We start from the raw sequence: 5,767 nt of genomic DNA, 5'->3' as shown, positions 1-5,767 counted from the left end.
CTAGTGCAAGTTTTGTTAAAATAGAAAGTTATATTTTGTCAGGGGCTGGGTACTTACATATGGATGTGAATGGAGTATCGAGGGGTATTGCCACCATGTGGAACCTGAACTCCATGAAGGGGTATGAGGTCTAGAAGGAAAAACATTTCATTATCAACTATTTCCAATCTAATAGTCATTATTGGAGGCTGATCAATATCTATGCCTCTAATAGCAGAACTAGGAGGAAGGAAATGTATGATAAGCTAACTAGGATTACTAAAACTATGAAGGAAGAGAAATGGATGTGTATGGGTGATTTTAATACTCCCATTTACTATTTGGAAAAGCTAGGTGGTAACATAGAATATCCTAAGAGCTTGCAAGACCTTAATGAATTCATGAGGATGTTGGATTTGATGGATGTGGAGTTGCAAGGAAACTCATATACTTGGACTAACAATAGGAAAGGAGAGGATCTTATCCAGGATAAGCTGGATAGACTATTAGTGTTAAGGAATTGGAGCAGAATGGGTAATTCCTATCTTGAGAACCTCACCAGAATGGTTTTAGACCACTCCCCCATTTTATTCCATTGGGAGGATGGTATTAATGGGGAACATAAACCTTTTAGATATGAAATAATGTGGGAGTCTCACCCAAAATTTAGAGAAATAATTTAGGATTGGTGGAACATAAGGATAGATGGTACTGCGATGTACAGGTTTACTCAGAAACTTGATAATATTTGAAGGAATGTCAGATCCTAGGCTAAAAGTTCATTTGGTGACTTATTTAAAATCAAAGGTGAAGTGGAGGAAGAGCTTTAAAAACTCCAAGGTATCATTGCAGAAGGGAATAATTTAGAGGAGAATATTTAGGAAGAAGGGAGGTATAGAAAGAAGTGGAAAGAGATCCTTCAAAGGGAGGAAATCTTTTGGAAACAAAGATCTAGAATCCAATGGCTAAAGGAAGGGGATAAAAATACTACTTTTTTTCATAGGTCAGCATACAACCACAAAAGAAGAAACAGTATATCAAGACCGAATGATGTAGGGGGAAGGTTTTTGAAAGAGTAGGAGGAGGTGGGTAAACATGTGGTAGAACACTTTAGTAAAGCGCTTAAGAAAGAAAACTTTACTAGGAACTTGGTTATCAAGAGAAGTTTGATTAATTCAATCCCAAGGATTCTTGGAGAAGTGGAAAATAGTTAGATCCTTGGTAATATCATGGAAGAGGAAATGAAAAGGGTTTTGTTTTCTATGAAAGCCTTTAAGGCCCTAAGACTAGATGGATTCCCTCCGACATTTTTCTAGCATTTTTGGGAGGTGGTTAAATCAAATGTGATTTGGGCAACTAAGGATTTTTTCAAAATAGGTAAACTACTAAGGAGAACAAATAAGATGTTTATTGCCTTAGTTCCAAAAAATTCAAATCCTCTGAATTTTCTTGACTTTAGACCTATAAGTTTATATACTACTATTTATAAGATCTTTGCCAAGGTTTTAGTGAATAGATTAAAGCCTTTCTTGGGAAGAATCATTGGAAGTCCTTAGAAGGGATTTGTGCTAGGAAGACAGATACTAGATGCAACTATAACCACCCATGAGGTTATCCATTCAATGGAAAAGAATAGGCAACCTGGGATGGCATTCAAGTTGGACATTTCCAAAGTGTATGATAAGGTCAATAGGGACTTCCTTCATGATGTGTTAGAAAGAATAGAATTTAGTAATAGGATCATTAACCTAATCATTATGATGGTGGGCTCAATATAGTATTCTATCCTGCTAAATGGTTCCCCCTGGGGTAACTTGAATGTAGAGAAAGGCTTAAGACAGGGTGACCCACTTTCTCCTTATCATTTTATTATGATAGTTGAAGTTTTAGGAAGGTCTTTCTTTAAATTAGTTAATACGGGTTGTATTAAAGGTGTTAAACCAGCTACTAATGCTGAAACTGAGGTTATATAGTAGTTTTTGGATGATACCTTCCTATTTGGGGAATCTTCACTTATGGAGGCAGAAGCTTGGAAGATGATTTTACACAATTATGAAGAAAGCTCAGGGCACTGGGTGAATTACCATAAGAGTAAGATTTATTTCTTTAACACTAAAGCCTCACTTCAAAGAAGGATTAGGAAAATCTTGGATTGCCAATCCACTTGCCTCCTGAACACTTATCTAGGTCTTCCCCTTACTACTAAGGAACTAACTAATGAATTCTGGAACACGATTGTGGAGAGAATTCAGAGGAAGCTTGCAAGTTGGAAAGGGAAGATATTAAGTAATGTTGGAAAATTACAACTACTCACTACCACTCTTCAAGGAATCCCTATCTACTTCTTATCCATTTTCAAAATCAACCAAAACATGGTAGAGAAAATTGAGAGAATTCAAAGGAATTTCCTGTGGTTAGGGACAGATGAGAAAAATAAATTGAATCTAGTCAACTAGGAGGAGGTGTGTAAACCAAAATTTAAGGGGGGGGGGGGGGGGGGTGGGTTGTTAGGGGTTAGAAGTTTGAAGGATCTTAATAAAGCTCTCCTCACAAAAATCGGTTGGAGATTGGCAGAAGGAAACACGGGATGGAGAAATATCACGAAGGCTAAATATTTGTCTAATACCTCTTTTAGGTGGAACCTATATAATAATGACCTCCCTAGAGGTTCAAAGATTTGGAAGAATATTGTTAGGAATAGATGTTTTCTAAGAGAAGGATTGAGGTGGATTGTGAGGAATGGCTTCAATATCATATTTTTGGGAATACCAGTGGATGGATGGGAAACCACTGGCCTTGAGTAAATGTAGTGGTTTAATGGAACTTCTCAAAGATGATATAGGGGGAAAAGTTGGGGACTATATTGATTAGGGGAGGAGGTGGAAGAAGCTTCATAAGGAGGGCTACTCACATGAGGATGTTGTTCTCTTAAAGGAACTAGAAGAATTGATAAAAGAATAGAGACTCCCTTTACTACCTTAGGAGGATATTATGGCTTGGGACTTAACCCCAAATGGGAACTTCACTATATAATCTGCATATACTTTCATGTTTAGTAAGGATCCTAGCCCAATTCTGTGGTGTAAGGTATGGATTACTAACCTTATCCCTAAAATCAATTTCTTTTGGTGGACGACACAACATGGCAAAATTTTAACACTTGACAATTTGAAAAAAGGGGGTTCTATATAACAAACCATTGCTATCTGTGTAAGGAAAAGGAAGAAAGTATTTCCCACCTTTTCATAGAATTTCAGTTTGCTTTAGGGATCTGGACTAAGGTTTGGGAAAGACTAGGTGTGGCTTGGGTTATGAAGGATAACTTGGGCCAATTTGTGGAGTGTTGGGATTGCCCCTTTTACCAACCAAGATTAGTTTTTTTATGGAATATTATTCCACCATATGTTTGCTGGCACATATGGAAAGAAAGAAATAATAGGATATTTAGGGAGGAAAGTAAGACAGTGGAAGTGGTTTTTTGAATAATGAATAAATTGTTAAAGGAAAATTTAAGAGTGACTAAATGCAAAATGCCAAAGGAGGAGCCAGGTAGACTTGAAGGCCTAGTGGCTGAAAATTGGGGTTTTCAAGAGGATTTCTTCCTTTTTGATAACTTAGCTAGGAGGAGGAGACAACAGACAAAATGGAGACCTCCCACCATAACATAATATAAAATAAAATTTGATGGTGCTGCAAAAGGAGGATTTGGAGTGGCTAGAGGTGTGCTACAGGATAGGAATGGTGATGTGCTATTAGTTTATGTAGGTAAGGGGGGGAATGGGTGCAATAATGTGGCAGAGGCTATGACGTTATTATGGGGTCTTCAATTCTCTAGGGAAAGAGAAATTATGGAGTTATCAATAGAAGGGGACTCAAAATTAGTGATTGATTTCGTTAAGGGGGATGCTAGATTGGGATGGAAGATTAGAAATATTATCTTGGATATTAAGCAAATATTGAATGAAATAAAAATGGCGCACCTGCAGCACATCTACAGGGAGAGAAATCAGGTGGCAGACGCGGTGGCTGCCATGGGGTTTAATGCAATGGCAATCACGTGTTGGGAGAATTTAGCTGATCTCAATGAAGATTTAAGGGTGTTGATATCCAAGGAAAAAGGTGGGGAAAATTCAAGATGATGTCTATAAACTTTAAAAGTAAGGCCAAATTTGCAAAGACAACGATTTTAGTCACTAAATTAAACTATTGCATTTTGGAAATAAAGGGCAGAGTGGTTGTACAAATGGCAAGTGGAGTGATTAAAAATTAAGAAAAATGTCTTTTCATAATTATGGAAACCTATTGCAAGTTTCAAATTACTCTCCAAAGGGAAGTACGAAAGATATTATTAATCAAGGTGTCAAAAATCATCGGGGTGAGAAAATTATTATTTTTCACATCCACAAATCCCATAATAATTTGGTATGGGATTTTGGAGCTCATCAAACATGGGTCTACACTTTTTATTTTCATCTTTTCAAAAGAGTTAAGGAGGAGAGTAGTCACAGAAAGATTGAAGCCAAAAAAGTTCAAATGTGTATTTCTGACGAAGGGGAGTCAGAAATTAGAGAAATTGAAATGGGGGGGGGGACCTGAATCGGTTGGAGCCAATGAAAATTGAGAACTTTAAGGACATAATGGCTACCTGGTTTTTACTAAAGGAAGGGGGTTTTTTTTCCCTACATGATGCCAATGGCTAGATATGATCAGAATTTCCTGCACTAGTTTGTGAATAGCTAGAATGATAGGAAGACTTCCATCAATGGTATCACCTTCCAAGTCATAGAGGAAGTAATTGCCATGGTGACTGGCCCCTCCACGAAGGGCAAAAAATGGAGGAAATTTACCAAAATTACTAATGAGGACAACATGAATAGCTTTTTCATAGAGGATGAGGAGCCGATTCATTACAAAGGTGGGTTTAAAAGAGATAAGTTACCCACTCCCTAGGATAATGTGTGCCAAGTCCTTATGAGGTATCTGATGTTGGAGGGAAAGTTTGGTGTATGCTATTACTACCATTTTCCTCTATTGAATCATTTTAGAAATAGGGACTTTATTTCTATTCCTTTTTTTCTTCTGCACTCTCTTGAAGACATCGTTGCTAATGTTAGGGGAAAAAAGAGTAAAGGTTTAAATTTTACCATAATTCATCAAGGTTTAATTTTTTTCCTTTATTAGTTTCACCTCACCTTGTGTCCCCCCAAATAGGTGGTTGTGGAAAACCCACACCATGGTTAGAACTCCCCCCTAAGCTCAAGTATGGGGACAAAAATGCATAGCCCCAAGCCATCCCCTAGTAAGGAAACTAAGAAAAAGAAAAAAATTGACATAGCCTTAGAAAAAAAGGGAAACAAGAAGATTAAAATTGAAAAATTAGTGGAGGTTGTTGGAGAGGATTTGGGGGAGGATAATGGGTGTAAACCTAGAAGGAGGTCTGGTAAGCTAGTGGAGAAGGTTGAAGAAGATAGCTCTAGCAACAATAGTGATAGAAGGGAGGAGGAAGATATTTCCAACTCCAAGAAGGATTATGTTAATGAGGAGGGGGAGAAAAGTTTTAACTCTAGGAAAAATATGGTGGATGATACTCAAACCCAGGCATCTAATGGAAAAGTAGGGAAAACTAAGACCACCCATGTGTTTGCCAGCTTCTCCCTCAAACCTATTACCTTTTGTGAAGAGAATAGCAAGAAGGATAATTCCCCCATAACCATTTCATCCCCTATTAAGGAGAATTCAAAGGTTTCCTCTAACCCATGGGTTTTTTAGGATAAATCACAAGTGCAAA

Source organism: Cupressus sempervirens, chromosome 8, assembly GCF_028749045.1.
Source record: "Cupressus sempervirens isolate cs-2001-9-10 chromosome 8, ASM2874904v1, whole genome shotgun sequence".
NCBI classification, from domain to species: domain Eukaryota; kingdom Viridiplantae; phylum Streptophyta; class Pinopsida; order Cupressales; family Cupressaceae; genus Cupressus; species Cupressus sempervirens.
The sequence above is the reverse complement of the archived record's forward strand: the minus strand, read 5'-3'. Positions refer to the sequence as shown.